The 21,280-nt window shown below is 39.6% G+C and overlaps 1 long non-coding RNA gene across 1 annotated transcript; it reads right to left on the reverse strand.

The window, feature by feature from the left end:
* Nucleotides 1-2,357: 2,357 nt before the first annotated feature.
* Nucleotides 2,358-21,051, reverse strand: LOC111750842 (uncharacterized). The gene is made up of 3 exons (XR_002785879.2): nt 19,051-21,051; nt 11,262-11,366; nt 2,358-7,259 (listed from the first exon to the last, which is right to left on the reverse strand). It is a non-coding gene; the product is annotated as an uncharacterized LOC111750842 (long non-coding RNA).
* Nucleotides 21,052-21,280: the final 229 nt, after the last annotated feature.

Genomic DNA, 21,280 nt, shown 5'->3' on the forward strand with positions numbered 1-21,280 from the left:
AATTTTGTGTATCCATTGTAGAAATGATGTCTGGAATATCCCTCCTGCTCGTTGTGCCCATTCACCTGACATTGTGCACAGAAGTACAGAGCCAGAGGTATTAGTGTCATAACGAGGATGGTGTGGGGCTGAGCCGTGTTTCACTCTGTTGTATATAAGGTCGCGATGAGTCAGAGCTGACCAGACAGCAATTAACAATGACAACACCAACATAGTGCTCAGCATCAGAAATATATGAGGATGGAAACTAGCTTGACATAAGCAAAGTCAGAGGCTAATCCATGGAAAATTCTTGAAAACTGTATAGAGCAACTACTGTTAACCAAGAGGTCGGCAGTGCGAGTCTACCAGCGGCTCCTTGGAAACCCTATGGAGCAGCTCTACTCTGCCCTATAGGCTCACTCTGAGTCAGAATCCACTCGACGGCAACAGGTGTGTTTGTTTGTTTGTTTTATACAGGTAAGTGAAATTGATAGATTTTCTAAATTTGATGACAATCATTATGATTGGCATGGCATTACCAACAGCAAGGTATGAAGCAGAAAGGAATTTTTGCAACTATCAACAGCAATAAACAATTTTTCATCAACTAGGGTAGAGAAAAACTGAATCAGTTATTTTCTTTATAGAAAAAAAATATTTATAAATCCTTGCCATAGAAGAGGTGATCAAAGGACATTTAGCCAAAAATGTATGAGCAGCAGGATTGGAAACCTGACAGGAAGTTAATTAATAAAAATATTATATTACTTTTCTGTATCTTTTAATTTTTTAGTATTGGTCACTTAAAAAATTTGTTGTGGTTTGTTTACTTATTATATTCTCTTTCATACCTACTTTTGTATTCATAATTTTGAGTGATTATTGTCTTAAAAAAGGCTGCCCAAATTATATGTTCTTTTGGACTCACAAAATGTGGATCTATCTCTTCTACCTGGAACACTCAAGGGAGTTGATAGAAATACCATGAGAAATTACCTGTTAGTTCAGTGAGATGTATTAGTAAGGTTTAGATTCTGATGCTAGTAACTGAAAGTTATAATAACAGTAGCTTAAACAAAATAGAAATTTACTCCATGGAAACATAACAGCCCAGAGACAGGCATCCCAGGACTGTTACGGGGGAGCTACAATGTCAAGAACGCAGGCTCCTACTCCCAAGACCATTTTGTGGTTAAGATGGCTGCTATAGCTCTTGTCATTCTACTGGCATTCCAGTTAGCAGTACAGACAGATGGGAAAGAAAGGTAGTCCTCCCTCTTTTTAAGGTTATTTTTGCTTACATCATATTGGTCAAAATGTCATCTGGTCAGATGTTTTTCCAATTGAGTCCTAGAGATGGAATCTTTAGTCTTTCTGGCATGAACCCAGCATGGAATCTTTAGTCTTTGTGGCATGAACCCAGCTATAAATCAGGAGTTCTATGACTAAGTAGGAGAGTGGAGTGTGGAAAATCAAGCAGTCTCTGTTACAAGAGCCGACAAAATAAGAATAAAACAGCAAGGAATTAATAAGAAACATGCAAATTCAATTCAAAATGGAGAAACATCCATAAAATATTACGTAAGTGGTAAATCTTGCCTAAAGTAGGGGTCGAACCATGTTCGTTCATGTTAATGCTTTACCTTTTAGTAGTATTTGCTTTTCAAGGAAAATAATCTTAAATATGATATGATTCCAGTAAATATCCCAGTGTAATTTCTGCTTCTTTGCTTTTTTGGGGCTTAAAAGAAAATTTAAAGTTCATTTGCAAGTAGAATCATTAAAGAGTCAGAGATTAAAAACAAAAAAAGAAATATTGTAATACATACAACATGTAAAAAATCTGGACCGATCTGTGCTATAGAATTTTTAGGTTTGGAGAGAATGAACTTAACATAAGATAAAACTGGCATTTAAAAGTCTCTGAAAATAAATAATATCTGATGAAACGATGTTTAAAAGGAGATGCAGTCGTTAAAGCACTCGGCTGCTGACTGAAAGGTTGGCAGTTCAAAGCCAGCAGGTGCTCCATGGGAGAAAGCTGTGGCAGCCTGCTTCCGTAAAGATTATAGCCTTGGAAACCCTGTGGGGAAGCTCTGCTCTGTCTGACATGGCTACTGTTAGTCGATGTCAGTTTGACAGCAATGGCTAATAATGGTTTATAAAATAATATGTGTTAGAACAACTAACTAAACCTTTTGGAAAAAATCAAGTTAGATCCTTACCTCATAATAAAAAAAGAAAGTAAAATATGTGTCTGTGTATATATCAACTATGTGTGTGTGCATAAAATTAGTAGTGAATTACTTTAAAGACTCATAAGCATATTCAACCTCCTCACTTTCAGAGAGAGAGGAGAAATTTAATTAGTTTTGGTGGTGCAGGTAATCCTGCCCACTGCTACATTTAAGAATGAAACAGGAAACATATTGGTTTCTTAAAGGATTTAAGGGGTAAATTATCTGACATGCTAGCTTTAAAACCTAAGCTGTTCTAAGACTCATTCTCAGGTATATAAAGAGAGAGCGTAGCATTACCTAGAGGAAGGGTTATGGCATACACATGAATTCTAAATCATCTGAGTTGGCCCAGTTGATTGTTTACGTCTGACAAAATCGTATAAATTGATTAACTTACTCATTCATTTCTCGCCGAGTATTTATTGAGTAGCTACAATGTGCCAGGTCCTAAACCACTAGTTAGTGATGCAAGAGTGAAGGCATACTTCCCTCAGTACTGTTCATGACTGCTTACTCTCGCCCCCCAGGTCCAACTCAATGTCACCTTCTCGGAGGCCTTTCCTGGCCACCTGGTCCCATACCATCGCCGGTCTCTGCTCACACTCTCCAGCTTACTGGTTTTATTTCTTTAGAGGGCTGTCATGAAGTTCACAAATTTATTTAGTCACATTATTCTCAGAGACACAAAGAAAGGGTAAGTGAATGTGATCTTCGTAAAGCCCCACAGCTCCGTCACCCACCCGCGTACACACACACACACACACACACACACACATACACACACCCCTAAGTCACCAGGGAGTCCAAACGAAACGTAGATTTGCCGGTCATTAAAATTCTACTCTTTCCTGGTATAATTCTCCCCTTTCCATCAAATATTTAGTTTAATTCACCATCAGGCAAGTTGAAATAGCCCCTTACAGAGTACTCTGTTTTTTCCAGTCTTTTACATTTATCACCTCTCTCCCCTCACCCCACACAAACAAATATATTCTCATCCTCATTACAGAATCTTAGCGTGGAGTGGGCCCAGGAGATGTGGCCTTAGGTGAAGTCTAGCCCCAGCTTGAGCCACAGGGCAACGCTGCAGGGTTGGCCCATTTCTAGGCAAGCCAACTTTTTATCCCCCCAGTCAGTTACTGGCTGTGGTACCTAGCTCTCTGTGTGAGGAGACCCTGGTAGCAGAGGGCAATTGTTGAGAGAGGAGGGCAGGTGGGGCTCCTAGCAGTGCACATCCCAGCCACAGAGGAATGGGCTTCCGGATAATGCAGGTGATCTGGGTGAGGCAACAACAGTATCTAGTGCAGGGTGCTGTGGCAATGGGGAGAAGGGGGGAAGTGGCTGGTTGCTGTGCAGTGCCTTCTGGATCCTTGGTAGTGCCAGCTGCAGATTGGCTGGGTTGGACTGACCCCTGAACTGAGGACTATCAGGCCGCTCTGGTGACGTGCGGGGCCCTGCCTTTGGAGCCCGTGGTCCTGGCCTTCTCCTCCAGCTCTCAAGGTCCCTGTTAAGAGCATCCTCCTCTTTATCTGACCGTGCTGCTTTCTGGCTTTTGCTGTTGTTGTCAGCTGCTGTAAAATCAGCTACAGACTCATGGTGACCCCATGCACAACAGAACAAATCACTTCCTCATCCTGGACCATCCCCACAGTAAGCTACAGATTGGACTATTATTATCCACAGGGTTTTCACTGGCTGGTTTTTGGCAGTAGATCACCAGGCCTTTCTTCCTAGTCTGTCTTAGTCTGGAAACTCCTCTGAAACCTGTTCCGCATCATAGCAACATGCAAGCCTCCACTGACCAATGGGTGATGGCTGTGCATGAGTGCGTTGGTTGGGAATGGAACTCAGGTCTCCTGCCTGGAAGGTGAGAATTCTACCACTGAACTACCAATACCCTCATTCTGGTCTTTAGTGTTTGCTTATTGAAGCCTGGAGGAACTCTGGGTCCTCTAAATTCTATGTAAAATCCATGGAGACCCAGTATTGCTGCCTCAGATTCATTTGTCCTCTGAGGCTATCTCTAAGCTCCAGTAACATATCCAAAATTTCTTAAGGCTAGAAGTCTCCCAGGCCTGGAGCCTCCCTGGGAAATTATGTCAATAGCTCCAATGTCCCTAGACTTCTCTGTACTTTTCTGGACATCTCTACGGTCACTTTCCCCTTCCACCAAGTGGGAAGGATCATTCAAGAAAGTGACATCAAACCAGTTCACTATCACCCTTGTACATCCCACAAGGCACTGAGAACAGAGCAAGAGAACTTTCTCCCCTTCCTCTTCCTGTTTGGAAGGGCCTCCGCCACTGTGGAAAATTCTATGACCCAGTTTTCCAGACCAGCTCTTTAACGTGTTAAAGGAAGGGCTTTGTTACTTAGAAATCTTCTCTCCACAAACCTTGTTTTTGAGAATGGTCTTGCTAGCGTGACAGGAAAGCTGACTTTAATACTCAAAGTGCAATTCCTGTTGAGGTATGTGCTCATTATTTGCATGGTAGAATATAAGCTCTAAGAGGTGAGAACATTGTTTTTTTTTTTTTTTTTTTAATCACTGCATCCCTGGTGCCTAGAACGATGCTTGGCACAGAATAGTTGCTCAATACATATTTCTTTAATTAAAAAATAGTCTCTGTCATTAAGAATTCAGTAGATATTCCAAGGTCCATTCAGTTCAGGGATCCCCGCAACATTCTGATAGATGCTCATCCCATTTATGCTTGAGCACGATTTTTGATGGGAGAGAGCTCCCCACCTCCAAAAATAATGTTTCACTTTATTTTTAGACAGTTTATTATTAAAAGCTTTTCCTTCTATTGATATTAAAATCTCACTACAGCTTAGTTATTTCTGACCATCCCTTTTTTGCCCACCATGAAGAAAATAAATTCAATATCTTCTCCACACGAGGGAACAACTACTTTACTACCCTTCGTTCTCCATCCCTCCAAGATAAGATGTATCTTCATTGGATTCAAATATCACTAGTTCTCCTTCACTCTACTCCACGCAATTGCATTTTCAAATCTTCTGCTACTGTAATACTTGCCTAAATGTACTCTGATCTATCAATAACTCTTGTAAAACCATGCAACCTGATCTGAGAATTTTAGGGCTATGGTTTTTCTTGGTCTGACCCTACACATTTATTTATGAAATTTAAGACTGGGCAGCTTCATCCCACCACTTAGCTTTAGTCAGCTAAGGGCTGTAAGTCTTCTTTTTTACGCTGTTGCGTGGGTATGTGGCTCATTTTTCTCTGGAGGTGGTGAATTTACACTTTTCTTGGGTTTATGTTATATTTTATTTGATTACTTCTTCAAGTTTCACAACTTTGGAATCTTTATTTTATTATCTTCTGACACTTGGATGTCTACTTAGTCTCACCTCGAGACTGTCAGGTATCACAGTCCCTCCTGACATTCTTCTCTGTGTGGCCTTTACGCCCTCCGCAGGCTGCCACCACTAGTTCATTCATTTATTCAGTCATTCAGCAAATATTTGTTAAGCGCTTATTACCTGCTAGGCACTTTTCTACTTTCTTGCCAGCGATTAAAATCAAGCTTTCTTATTACCTTGTTTTTAGACTTACATCGATCCACAAGTCAATCTTCTTTTGGTATAGATCCAAACTGGTTTTGAATCTAACAAAATGAAGGATAATTCTGTCTACATCTCTTCATCTTAGTTCAAATCTCAATACAGAGTCTAGAGCAGGGTTACTCATGTTATCCACAGGCCAATGGTTGTTGCAAAAAAGTTGAGTCTAAGCGCATAGAAAGTTTTATAGCAATTTGACAGAGTGATTTTAGGTCAGTGAATCTAATAATAAAAAGATTGGGCTTATATTTTGAATGCCACTTTAGTAATTTCATTTTTCTAGTAATTTATTTTATTGTATTTTGGAAAAATGATGAGACCAGAGGCTTGCAGTCAAGCAAACAAGCAAACAGACAAAATCAGAACTGATCCTGCCCCACAGAGTTTCAGAAATAGCTGGTACACAGACTCCTTTTGTCCTGTAGTCCAGCCATCTAGTTTTAAATGATCTTGGGTCATTTGAGTTTGCCATTTTATTTTAATTGGAGCGCTTAATCAGGGGGCATCGAATTACTTGTAGCCCATTTAACATCCTCAGATAACCTGATGCATGGCCTGGGGCCTGTGCTTCTCTGTTTCGGAAACGGCTCCACAGATGGTGAGTGTGTCCAAGCACGGTGAGGATCCCCTTATGGACACAAGGTTGGAGTGGCAAAATTAAGCTCTGGAAACAACTTCATAAATGCTTGGTGGGGTAAGTATTATAAGGTCAAGGACCCCCCACTACCCTCTCTCCAGTACTTAGCACACTACCTGACACATTCTTTAAAAATTTTGAATGAAAAAACAGCTGTGTAAATTCATGTTTGAAGTAAATTTGTTTTGCGTGTGTACGTACAAGGTTTATGTGGAACACAGGTGTAAAATGTTTGTTATAGAGTCTAGGCTCTTCCTTTGCTATAATTTTCTTAGTATAGTGAAATACATATAACATAAAATTTGCCATTTAATCGTTTCTAAGAGTACAATTCCATGGCATTAATTACCCCCACAGTGTTGTGCAGCTTTCCGCATCATCCGTCTTTGAACACTTTCTTCATCCAGAATAGACAGTGAGTCCCCCTTAAGCAGGAATTCACCATTGCCTCGTCCCCTCAGCCCCTGGGGATAATCTTCGGTCTCTGCCTTTGCCTATTTAGATGCTTCTTATAAGCAGGATCACACAATGCTCGTCATTTTGTGTTTGGCTTATTTCACTCAGCGTAACGTTTTCAAGTTTCATCCATGTTGTAATATGTCTCAGAACTTCATTTCCCTTTTTAGGCTGAAAAATATTCCCAAACTCAGACGGTATACATGTATGTACGACATTTTGTTTATCCATTTGTCTGGCAATGGAGACATGGGTTGTTTCCGCCTCTTGGCTGTTGTGAATAAGGCTGCAATAAACAGTGGCGTACATGTGTCTGCTTTCTTTAAATTTTGATGTAATATATTTCTGTCCTAAAACAAAGAAATAGAGCTGTGACATAGAATGACGTTTGTCCAGTAGCATAGGATGAATTATTACCATCATTTTACCTGCTTGGTCTGCCCTTGTTTTTGTCTCTTTACTTCCACTTCTCCGTAACAACAATGAAAGAAACAACAAATGATAATTTTCAATGAACTAGTCCATATCTCAGTTTTTAATATATATTTTACATGTGTTGCATTATCCTATAAATGTACACATGTAAATCTCTGACTGTATACATGTGAAAATGTGAATGCCTGACTGCATATATGTATGCAAAGCTCTGACTGTATACAAGTAAATCTCTGACTGTAAACATACAAAACTCTGACTGTGTATATGTACACATGTAAAACTCTGACTGTGTATATGTACACGTGTAAAACTCTGACTATAAACATACAAAACTCTGTGTATATGTACACATGTAAAACTCTGACTGTAAACTTAACAAAACTCTGACTGTGTATACGTACACATGCAAAGCTCTGACTGTAAACATACAAAACTCTGTGTATATGTACACATGGAAAGTTCTGACTGTAAACATACAAAACTCTCACTGTGTATATGTACACATACAAAGCTCTGACTGTATACATGTAAATCTCTGTACACATGCAAAGCTCTGACTGTATACATGTAAATCTCTGACTGTAAACATGCAAAACTCCGGGCGTATATATATACACATGCAAAGCTCTGACTGTATACATGTAAATCTCTGAGTATAAACATGCAAAACCCTGAGCGTATATATGTACACATGCAAAGCTCTGACTGTATACATGTAAAGCCGTACATGACTGGCGCATTCCAACTTGATTGAGAACACCCTTGGCCTGTGATGTGTTTCTTTTTCATCTGCCTTCTTCTCTGGCCCATGACAGCATCCCCGGAATGGTGCATCTTTCTTAATTTTTTGTGTTGAAACTGCGAGAGTGCGTGTTTGCACATATTACACTGAATAAATTGACTGCAAAATTAACACTTCAAAAATATTCATGACTTGCCTTAAGTTAATAGATTTCAACCAAGTTATCATGGAACTTACCATTTCCTTTGATCACGGCAATTAAAAGTCCATTGGAGGCTGTTTTGTAGAATGAAACTAAGAAGACAGTGTGGCAATTTTTTCAAGAATGAATTAAAAACATTTTCACTTACAATACTGAATATAAAAAATGGTATAATAGTTGGATGTACTGTAAATTCTGGAGATACTTCTTTAAATTTCTTCTGCAGTCCTTTAGAAAATATTATATTATCCAAGTCTGAGCTACAGTGGGGAATAACAATGAATACATTGAATAACTGTGATCCAGTATTATTTTGTTATGTTTGTTTGCTTTAAATGAGAGTCTCTGTTTCCATTAAAGTTACTGAGGAGTCTCAGGAAGTGATAATGTCAGTGAATGTTCCAAAAAAGCTTAGATTCCCCTTTGCCGTCAGTGAAGGGTGTTGCAGCCAGGGAAGAGATCCAGTTAGCGACTTGGCGGTGGAGATGAGGGCCTCACGATGGGAGGAGTGTTTTATCACCAATGTTGTCTAAAATTGCCAGCATATACACCAGTTGCCACCAAGTTGACTCTGACTCATGATGAGCCCATGTGTGTCAGAGTAAAACTGTGCTCACTAGGGCTCTCAATGGCTGATTTTTTGGAAGCAAAGCACTGAGCCTTTCTTCTGAAGTTCTTCTGGGTTCACTTGAACCTCCAACCTTTTGATTAGCAGCTGAGAATGTTAACCATTTGCACCACCCAGGGACTGCTGCCGGCACATAGGGATACTAGAAAGTAGCCTGACTTTTGCTGGTTTTATCATTCTTTTGAATTCTCTATGGACAATGCATACCTCGTTGCCTGCATTCAGGACACACTGCTCCCAGCACCCAGTTTTTCCTTAATGTGCCGTTGGGATCTAGACACTTGGTCTTAAATGCATAAGCAAGAAATTAACTACCAAACTTTCTGGGTTTTATTTGGAGTTTTTACACTAGAAAAAAAATTAGGGGCACAGGGAGTTATTGCTTAATGGGTACAGAGTTTCTGTGTGGGGTGATAAAAAGTTTTGGCAATCGTGGTGATGGTTGCACAACACTGTGAGTGTAATACATGCCCCTGAACAGCACATTTAAAACTGATAAAAATAGTGAATTTTAGTTAAACAGATTTTTTCCACAATAAAATTTTAAAAAATCTTAGATTGCTCTTCACTTTGCATTGTGTGTCAGATCTTGACTATGATTAAGTTTCAAGCAAACTTTCATGTCTACCCATTATATCGTTAGGATGGGGAGACCATACTTTTAGCACTCTTTCTAATTATCAACTGAACATGATATATATATATATTTACTATTTTCTTGCTTGCAGACTCATGTAATAGGGTTTTGAATCCTAAGAATGGTTTTATTATCACATATCCAGGATTCCATGTCTTTGGTGTTCCTGTCCAGGTATGGAAAGAGAACATCAATGCTGAATTGAAGATTTTTAAAAAAGACTTAAATAAATATTCAGTATTGGGTCATGGTTGTGCTTTTACTTAAAAATTCAAAGAATTTAAGTTGGAAGAATCTGGCTCTTCTTAGATGTAACACTTTTCCCGCCCCCCGGATAATAGCAAAACAACGATATCCATGGTTGAATCGCAGCAATTTTTGTAAGTAACGAATGTAAACACAGATGCTTCTCTCACTCTCCAGCATCTACCAGAGCCTTAGGATAGAATTTCAGAACTGTTGTGACCCAACATCTCTGTCCTACGAGTGTTCTCAAGATGAGTTAAGATCTTATCTCTCTTTCCTATACACACTTATTTTCCCTCTTTCCCTAATTCTGTGTTTACTTGTTTCTCTGTCTCTTCTGTAAGCAGCCACGAGGAAAAGGACTATGTCTCAAGCTCTGTCTGTCATTCTCCCCTACCTATACTCACCAGCCGGTACAACATTTTCCATAAAGCAGATGTAGAGTCAACATTTGCTTGGTAAATAAAACTTGCTGACTTCTCTATAGAGCATCTGGGTTTTGTGCCAGGCCTCATTTCAGAAAATTGCTGTTACCATTTCCCTCATGATTGAATATAATACAACCTTCATGTAATGACATCCAAAAAGGTCATGGGGGAGTACTTGACACCAGGAATTAAAATGAAAAATCAGTGCAGAAGCCTTCACAGAAAAATGGGACTGGCTACATCAGATGCTGTGTGTGATCTGAGATTCAGATGTGCATACCTTTGGGGAATGTTCTTGATTGGATCTAATTAGCCATGGAGTCCTGGGTGGTGCAAATGGTTAACATGTCTGGTGCTAACGCTGGCGTCCACAGAGGTGCCTTGGGAGAAGGGCCTGGCAATCTTCTTCCAAAAAATCAGCCATTGAAAGCCATATGGAGCACAGTTCTACTCTGACACACATGGGGTCACCAGGAGTCAAGTTCAACTCCATGGCAACTAGTTTAATTAGGCCATAGTCTAGGCATTACGAAGCACAGTAAAACACTCTGTTTGCCTAGGTGCCTTTCCATCCTGACTTCTAGAATGGAGGGGGCTGTTGATAGTTGTAATGGAAAGGCCATATCTTTTTTGTTTTTATTTTTTTACCTAATTGGCTTTTATTTAGAAAGACCAGACAACATGTTTGATATTTGCTGCCATTTTTAGGTTTGGTTTTTCAAGATTATTAATAACAGCATGATCTGATACTGGGGGAAGAGGGTTGGAATTAAAGGAAAAAAGCGAAAGTTGATATTCTCAGATGGCAGCTCTTCGCTTTCAAATAGGATACTTATCGTAAACCCATATCTGATTTGACTCATTATTGAGAACTTGGTTTACTTGGGGCCCAACTTTTACTAAGAAAAAGGCATGGAATGAATCAATGATAAGCAAACCCACTTCCTCTGAAGATACAATATAAGTTGCAAGCCAGCAGCTTGTTTTATTCTAGTAACTATGATACAAAAGGGCTATTGAATTCTACTTACCATGCTTCAGCCGATTCCAAGAGTTCTCACTCTTGGTAGCGTATTACTTAATGCAGAGTTAAAGGAAGATTTCCAGAAGATGCACAAAAAGCATTTTCTCTTTCGCTGAAAAGAAGAAAACTGTCTAAAATTTTCAGTTCCACTTTTTTTTTTTCATGAAAAGCAACACAAAACAAAACAGACACAAAACAAAACAACAACAACAAAAAACATGGAGAAAACTGATTTTTAACGTCTCAGGGCAAAACCTAAAACATCCCAATCATTCTACTAAATGAAGAAAAGAAGAAGAAAAAAAAGTCCTTGAAATCAAAAACCTAATCAAACAATCTTTGTAAGCGTGCAAACTACAAGTCAGATTGCAACCTGGGGTTAGCAATATGTATTTATGTATGTGGCTTTCTTAAAAAAAAGGAAATCCTGCTCTGCTAGAAAAAAAAAATTCCAGTTGCTAGAGTTCTAAGAAATCAAAGAGCAATAACTAAGTAAATTTTGTATGATTTTAGTGAAGACCTAAGTTAAAATAGAGAAACGTTCAATCACAATGGCAACTTTTAATCTCTTTTATCATTTAATGCTTAGATTCTAAAATGCAGCATTCTTTTAAAGATCCATTTCAATGTTTTTGACCCACAAACATAGCTGTATCAGTTATTTTTTTACCAAAATATATTTAACCTTTTAGCAAGCCATAAATATGGACAGTGATCTTACGTGTTGGGAGAATATGAAAACATCTTTGATAAGTAATATCAGTGATTTGATTTGGTGATTTGGCAATTTTTCTTCCTTTAGAAATGGTTTCATTAGCATCTAAGGGAATCAGAGCATGGGTCTCTCTATTCTATGTTGAAATTAATTAAGTTTTATCTTTCTTAGCTTGTTATAAAAGTCACAACACATTTCTGCAATTAAATGTAGTTTCAAGGCAAGTCCATAAATTTTCAGTTAACAGTGATACTGAGATGCTTATCAAGGTATTATCTAGGTGTTCAGAGAAAACTGTTACAAATATAATTACATCTGCCTTGATTAGGCTTTTCTAATGAGTATAAGGAAACCCTGGTGGCATAGCGGTTAAGAGCTACTGCTGCCAACCAAAAGGTCAGCAGTTTGAATCCACCAGGCGCTCCTTGGAAACCCTATGGGACAGTTCTACTCTGTCCTATGAGTTGTAACTGACTCAATGGCAACGGATTTGGTTTGTTTTTTTGGAATGAGTATAAGGCGCCCTGGTGGCACAGTGGTTAAGAGCTTAGCTGCTAACCAGTTTGAATCCACTAACCGCTCCTTGGAAATCATGGGGCAGTTCTATTCTGTCCTATAGGGTCACTATGAGTTGGAATTGAGTCATCAGCAATGGGTTTGGTTTGGTTTAATGAATATAAAAGAGTCTCTGTTGGCACAGTGGTTAAGGCCCTGGACTGCTAACCAAAAGATTGATGGTTCAAACCTACCAGCAACTCTACTGGAGGGAAATATGACAGTCTGCTTCTGTAAAGATTTCAGCCTTGGAAACCCTGTGGGGAAGTTCTACTCTGTCCTATCGGGTCACTAGGAGTCAGAATTCGACTCAACGGCAGTGGGTTTGGTTTGGGTGGTGTAAACAGGTAATGCCCTCGGCTACTACACTAAAGCTTGGAGGTAGGAGTCTACCCAGAGGTGCCTTGGAAGATACTCCTGGAGATCTACTTCCAAAAAATCAGCCACTGAAAACCTTATGAAGCACAGTTCTACTCTGAAGCATCTTCCATGTGTTGGAGTCAACTCAACAGCAACTGATTAATGAGCATAATCTTCACTCATATAACATAAATTACTTTAATAAGTCAGTTTTGAAAAAAATGGCATCGATACACAGGGATCTTCTAAACGATGTCATTTTTCCGAGTATGAAATCTTTTCATTAAAAAAAAATTCTGACTTGCTTCCAAAAGCCAAACCCATTGCCGTCGAGTCAATTCTGACTCATAGCGACCCTGTAGGACAGAGCAGAACTGCCCCATAGAGTTTCCAAGGAGCCCCTGGCAGATCCGAACTGCCGACCTTTTGGTTAGCTGCCGTAGCACTTAACCATTACACCACCAGGATTTCCTCTGATTTGCTTACTGACCTGTATTTCCAGGTGACTTTTAATTTCTTTTTGTTTATTGAAGAAGTTTTTTTTTGGCAAGGCATCTTTATTTGCCTAAAATGGTATTTTTGCAGCAAAGCACCTAAGGACCACCAAAACTTTAAAAAAAAAAAAAAAAGAGAGAGAGAGATGCAGAGTACACAGAGCTAAGATCAGAGAGTACAAGGTGTCATTGGGGCCAAGTGATAGGAGATGATGAGGATGACGGGGGATACAAAAATTCAAAAGGTCAGTGAAATGGAAAAAAAAGGTGATTATAGCATAAAGATCAGACTATGGCAATTTTTAGCAGAAAGGAAGTTGAAATTTGGTATGTGTGGTAAAATATGTGTTTTTTTATATACATAATTTCATTTATTTTGCTGTTGTTGAGAATATACACAGCAAAACACACCAATTCAATAGTTTCTACATGTACCATTTAATGACTGATTACATTCTTTGAGTTGTGTAATCATTTTCACCCTCCTTTTCTGAGTTGTTCCTCCCCCAATAACATAAATGCACTGCCCCCTTACATTCCTGGCAAAACGTCTTTTGAGATATTAACTAGTAATTTTTTTTTTCTCTTCGCCCTCTCCTTCTTCTCCCAAGTCGATGGCTGCCTTTATGCTTGGTGCCTCAGGAGAAGGCCAAGAGGGAGGATCAAGCAAACAGAAGAAGATAAATGACCTCGAATTGAGTGGGCTTTGGTTTTCCAAGTCTTAGGCCAATGAAGTAGACTGCATCAGGTGCCTCAGAGGAAAACTCTCACAGCCCTCAAGAAAGAAACGAGTTATTCAGAAATATTCCTATGGGCTGGGGGAGGAGAGATGAGAAAGAGGACTGGTTCTGGATGGCTGTGACTGAGTGGAGTCTTCCCTGGAATGGGTCTTTGTCAGTAGATCACCTGGCTGTGGACCACTACAGCTGAGGCTGTTTATTTCTCTCGAAAACAGCCAGTTCACATGGAGTCCACTCAGACTCATGGAGAACCCATGTGTGTCAGAGTAGAACTGTGCTCTATTTTTTTCAGAAATAGGTCACCAGGCCCTTTTTTTTTTTGAGGTGCCTGTGTGTGAACTTGAACCTCCAATCTTTGGTTAGCAACCAAATGTGTTAACCATTTGCACTCCCCAGGGATTCCTCCCTCTATGCACGAGTCTGTAATCACAGCGACATTTTACCAGAGAAAAGTGAAAGTCTGGTTTCAAAAACCCCATAGAAATATTTTGAATGGGCAAGATAGCAAGGTCACTATTCTTGGTATGTAATCCAATCAACTTCCTATCTACCAAAGTGGAACTTCTGTAAAGGACAATACTTACTCATAGACAATTGGCATTTATTAACAGGATATTAAAAGGTATTTTTTTTTTTCTTACTTCTGTACCCTCATTTTCCTTAGACTTTGTTCTCCTTCCTAGCTTGAGTAGACTACTTCACCTTCATATCTTTTTTTTTTTTTTTTTAGAAAAACCACAAATGACTCCTAATGTAGCCCTTCAGGCACTTTTGGTCTAAAGCCTTTACAATTTTCAGGAGAAGAACAGCTTATAATTTGTCAGACAAAAAGGCAGGTCTGCGCTCCTGAGTAACTGTCATGATGCTTGAAAACCCAGAAATTCAGCCTCTGCCTCCCTCTGCCCCGCCCCACCCCCAGCTTAGTCAGGTCAGACACAGAGCAAGAGGACATGTGGCACATTCGGTGTGTGGGCCCTACAGTCTGCAGGAATGGGATAATTCTTTCACAGTGAGAAATCGCAATGAAGTGAGATATTCTTTCTTCATACTTCCAGAAGCTTAACTCGAATTTGCTTAAATCACCTCTGAAATGTACTTGTGTGGTGTATCAGAACATCAGAATTAGATCTCTGATGAAAACTTAACATTCATTCTCTGGCTTCTCTCATTATCTCTTTTATCCCTGAGTACTTGGCATTCTCTCATGAATTGTCCTCTTTTGTCATTAAGTCTTGCCATCAGTGGTTCTGACCTCCCCCTAGCATCTGAATATGTCCTCTGTAAGGCCTAAACTCTTTCTTGACTTTCTAGTCCTTATCAGATGTATCCACTTGGGCATTTAACCAAAAACCCATTGCCACTAAGTTGATTTTGACTCATAGCAACCCTATAGGACAGAGCAGAACTGCCTCATAGGCCTTTCAGGCCTGTAAATCTTTGTGGAAGCAGACTGCCACATTATTCTCCCATGGAGCAGCTGGTGAGTTGGAATCGCCAACCTTTCAGTTAGCAGCCAAGTGCTTAACCACTGCACCACCAGGGTTCCTTTGGGCATTTAGCACTTAACTCAAATAACTCTTGTTTAACACTTGGTCAATAGGAGATTCATCAGTGTCTCCTTAAGCCCATATTCTCTCCTGAGGCACAGACAGACAGACAGAGATAGGTAAATAGATAGATAGATGATTGATAGATATTTAGATAGGTAGAAAAATTATCCCTTCTTCTTTTTATCCACATATTAAGTTAAACACTTAGCCTTGCAGTTGACTTCTGTCCCCACAACTCCACAGGAAACTATCTAATCAAGGTCACCAGTGTTCTCCAAATAGCTAAATCCAATATTCATTTCTCCGGAACCATTTTATTCAAACTTTTAGGAGCATTTGACACAGCTGACCAAATGTTTCCTCTTGATACCACTCATCTCCTGATTTTTCTTCTACTGTCTTGGTTACCTCTTCTAAGTCTCTTTTGCTGGCTCTTCCTCAGCTTCTCAAACTCTAAATAACAGAGAGAGAGAGACTGCAGTACCTTCATTGTCTCTAATTATGCTCTCATACCAGGTAATCTTACCCAGATTTATACTTCTGAAAAACATCTTTATGCCAATGATTCCTCATTTGCATTTCTAGCCAAGGCTTCTCTCATGAGCTCCAGACTCATACACTCATTACCTCCTGGACATCTCCACTGGGCTGCTAATAGTTTGCAGAAATTTAGTATGGACAAAAAAGAAATCTCAAGCAAAATAAGCAAGAAAGTAAATAAACAAATAAAATAAAAGTACTGCTCTTCTAGCCCTTTCTATGTTAATGAACATTTTCACCATCCCTCTAGTTGCTCAAAATCCAAACTTAAAAAAAAAAAAAAAACTTAAAAGCCATTCTTAATTCCTCACTTTCTTTATTAGGCATATTTAATCTATTGCCATTTCCCTCTTGATTCTACCAAATCTGTCCACCTTTCTCCATCTCTACCAGTGTCATGGATTGAATTATGTCCCCCCAAAATATGTCCATCAATTTTGCTAGGCCATGATTCCCAGAATTGTGTGGTTGTCTTCCATTTAGTGATTGTAATTTTATGTTAAAGACGATTAGGGTGGGATTGTAACACTCTTACTAAGGTCGTATCCCTGATCCAATGTAAAGGGAGTTTCCCTGGGGTGTGGCCTGCACCACCTTTTATCTTACAAGAGATAAAAGGAAAGAGAAGCAAGCAGAGAGTTGGGGACATCATACCACCAACAAAGTTGCACCGGGAGCAGAGCGCTTCCTTTGGACCCAGGGTCCCTGAGGCTAAGAAGCTCCTCCACCAGGGGAAGATTGAGGAAAGGTCCTTCCTCCAGAGTTGACAGAGAGAGAAAGCCTTCCCCTGTAGCTGACACCTTGAATTTGGACTTTTAGCCTTCTGTGAGGAAATAAATTTCTCTTAGTTAAAGTCATCCATTTGTGGTATTTCTGTTATAGCAGCACCAGGTGACTAAGACAACCACTAACACTTCAGTCCAAGCTATTGTTAATTTTATCAGGACTGACACAACAGCTTCTCAACTTCCTAACTGGAACTTCTTGAATCAACTATTTAATTTGTTTACTCAACTCATGTTTATTGAGCACCAATTATGTTTCCAACATTATTCTAGGTGATTGACAGAACCATGTACAAAGTAAAGTCCTGGCTCGTAAGGTAATTGTATTCTAGTGCAAAGATAGTAAACAAATAACTAATTTGTATGTTAGGCAGTGGTAAGGACTGTGAAGAAAAATAAGGATGTGAAGGGTGGCAGATAGCGATAGGCAAAGAAATGCTATTTCAGACAAGTGTCTGGGAAAACCTCTGAAGAGGCTTTTGAGTAGGAGCCTGATGAAATGGAGATAAAAGCCAGGCAGAGACCTAGGGGAGCATAACAGCAGGGAGAATAACAAAGGCATCATCTCCTGAGGTCAGGGCAGGTTTGACCTGTTCCTGGGAACAGCAAGGAGACCAGTGTGGCTGGAACAGAGTGGGCTGTGGGGAGAATTGTGAGAGATGGCTTGTAAGGTCAGCAAGGTAGTGGAGTATAGTGGAAGAGCAACCATGCAGGACAGCTTAAGTCATCCTATAGCCATTGGACTTTGTTTCATGTGAGTAAAACACTGAATAAAGAGCCCTGCTGGTGCAATGTTTAAGTACGTGCCTGCTAACTGATAGGTTGGCACTTCAAACCTACCAAGCTGCTTCACAGAAGAAAAGACCTGGCAATCTGCTCCCATAGAGACTGCCCCTGTGAGGCAGTTCTACTCTGTCACATGGGGCGGCTATAAGTTGAAAATTGACTCAACAATACCTAGCAACAACAACAAAGCATGAACTGTTTTTAGTAGAGGAGTTGTATCATCTGGCATGTTTTTAGAGGATCACATGGCTGATGGATAAAGGAGTGCCTCATTCTCTACAATCCATTCTTGTCCACTACTCTGAGCAGTTCTCCTACCATGATCCTCCAGATTTGGTCTGGTTTATCCCAGGCCTTCTTTCTCTTCCTGAATTACATTTGCTCCTATAGCAGGGCCTTGGCCTGAGCTCTTTCCTCTTCTGTAACGTTATTTTCCTTTGTCTTCATACCTCCCACTTCTTTTCACCCAGATGTGAGCTCAGCACTCAGCTCCTCTGAAAGGCCTTCTCTAATCCTCAGTTTATCGTAATAGTCACTGTTTTTTTTAATAAAACTCTCATTTACTTAACCTCTCAGCACTTATTACTTGATATTTTGTAATGTTGGTGTTTACACTTTTGTTAATGTTTTTATTCTCTGTTTTCCCCCAATAAAATGTAAGGTACACGAGTGCAGGTATCTTATCTTCCTTGTAGAAGTTCTATTCCAAGCACATGACAGGCATAGATATTTGTTGAATGAATGGATGAATGTTCGCAGACATTCATGTATTACTAACCAAAAGGCAATGTGCTGGGTTCTTTGGTTATGAAGAGGTAGGTAATGTTTCTTTTCCTATTCTTGAGAGCTTTATAATATAGTGAGGAAGACAGTGGCTCGATAGATGATAGATAGATAGATAGATAGATAGATAGATAGATAGATAGATAGATAGATAGAGATCTATGATGTATAGCAACATAAAATCTATCCTAAGCAGTTATTTCTTTAATTCCCACCATCCCATAAAACTTTTGCTAGCATTTAGCGTAGTGCCCAAAACTGAACAAGTAATAAATAACTATTCATTGACCACATGATACATGAATAAATCAATTAACACATGAAGACCATGGCTGAGAAAACTCTTAAAGTGCATCAAGCTAGTCTTTTAACTGACATACAATCTGTAAAGAGAAGCACAGAAAACAGTGCACCCACATGTGGAAATTATGTTTTCTAGATCACACTCTTGGTTAGAGCCAGTACCAGAACAACTAGAAAATACCCACCTTATTCAGAAGCCTATCAGGACATCATGGACAGTTTAGTCACCATACTTTAAAATTGGAAATGGAGAAATTGCAGAGAGTCCAAAGAAGACTGCCAAGTTTGAGCAAAGACACAGAGAAGAAAGTTTCCACCAGCAGGTGGAAAGAAGTAGAAGCAATAGCTAAGTTGTGTCCTTATTGTAACTGTTCAGCGTTAGACTGGGTGTGGGCTTGGGGAGAGATGTTGTGGCAGCATTCTGAATCATGGACTCAAATACAGAAAAGCTGCTGAAGCTGCACTTAGAAGAAAAAGAAATTTCCAGACTGTAATAACCAGAACAGGTTCTACTCCTCACTTCACACTGTGCAGTCTGAAGCTCAGAAAGTTAAGGGACCTGCTCAAGATGACTCACCTACTACCAGAAAGAAATAGAGCCCAAATCTCCCGCCTGCTACACTAGTGTCCTTTCCGCTGAAATTTTCTATCCATCAAATGAAAAGACACTGAAATTATTATCAAGAGAGATACCAGGAACTGATTTGTCTCCAATAATTTAGACATTTCTTTACCTGAGAGTCTTGAGATCCCTTTCAGCTTAAATCAAAAACAAAATATAAATAAACCCATTGCCATTGAGTCAATTCCGACTCATAGTGACCCTATAGGACAGAGAAGAGCTGCCCCATAGGGTCTTTGAGGAACGGCTGGTGGATTTGAACTGCCAACCTTTTGGTTAGCAGCCAAGCTCCTAACCTTTATGCCAGCAGGGCATGCCTTTCAACCTGGTGCTTCTAAAATCTTTACCTTTGGCAGGTTAGAAAGGAAGAAGAATTGGAGCAGCCCAGCAAGGATGGGAGGAGATGAGGAGAGAATGGGCCAGAACCTGGAGCAGTCAGAGCTAGTTTTAGGAGAGATGTCTCTGCTGTGTGGCTGTTTAGAAAGCATGTTCTTATGCTTCTGTGCACGCCACCACCCCGCCCAGTATCTTGGTTTCACGCTGTACCTAGCGCCTTCCTCTATCATTGGCCTGCATTTATAGTTCAGGGTTCTCCATTTCCTCCCTCTCTCTTTTTTAGACTGTGAGCTTCTTGAGACCAAAGAATGTACTTATCTTTACATCTCCAGTGCTACTGTAGAGACACACAGTACATGATCAATGTTTCAGTGAGTTAGTTCAGTTGATTCATTTTCTCGCATTTTCTTTTTCCCCTTGTCTTCCCGTGGTTCTTCTATTCCCTCTTGTTGGTGGGCAATTTGAGCCCTTTTCGTGACACAATCTCAATCTACAGGTAAGAAAATTGATGGCAGAGGACTGGAGTAAAAAGAAGACCTGTGATTTTGACACTGGCAACCTTTCTACTACAAAACCCCACCTCCCTTAGGCAGTGTGGCCCAGTGACTTAGAATTATAGTTCTAGAACTGGAGGAGTCTGTGGAGATCAACTTCTTGAACTTAATCTTTTTAGTCTTTCTCTAATGGTCTTCGTTTCTATTCTGTCTGTGTGTTTTATGTTAAACTACGTTAAATCTTTTGTTGGAGGCAGATATGGTACACCTAAGGAGCTCTGGTGGCAAAACGGTTAAGTGTTCGGCTGCTAACTAAAAGGTCAGTGGTTTGAACTCACCAGCTGCTTGGCTGGAGAAAGACCCGGTAATCTGCTCTTATAAAGATTACAACCTAGGAAACTCTCCAGGGCAGTTCTATTCTGTTACACGGGGTTGGTATGAGTCGGAATTGACTCAACGGCACACAGTAATGTAAAGTAAATGATTAAAAAAAACCTGAGAGCACACAGCACAGTCACATCAGTGTAAAATCTTTTTGAGAACTTAATTTTCTTCCCCCATCCTCAAGTCATGCTTACTTAAAGTAACACTCTTCACAAGTTTTTCTTTTGCAAATTTGGAAGCAGTTTTCAGTGATCATTATATCATGAGATATGCACTTTATTTAAAAAATGAAATATTAAGATAGATTCTTTAGCAAATTTGCACAGATGTGTTTTGCAACAAGCAATGACCTGTACTTCATAATGCATTTTTAAAGGAAGTGGTTTTGTTAGTGTAATTTCAGCAAAGAAAAAAAAAAGACTCACTGTAAATATTTGCCAACACTTTTGCGGCAGAAAATGAAATGAAAACTAGAATTACCTTTATGGCTATCTTTTGGTAATGCTATCGGTTTCATGTTATGAATTATATTAAACATCCAAAATAGAGTGTGGTACCATGGGACTATGCAAAAACATT

This window comes from Loxodonta africana, chromosome 4 (assembly GCF_030014295.1).
Source record: "Loxodonta africana isolate mLoxAfr1 chromosome 4, mLoxAfr1.hap2, whole genome shotgun sequence".
Lineage (NCBI taxonomy): Eukaryota > Metazoa > Chordata > Mammalia > Proboscidea > Elephantidae > Loxodonta > Loxodonta africana.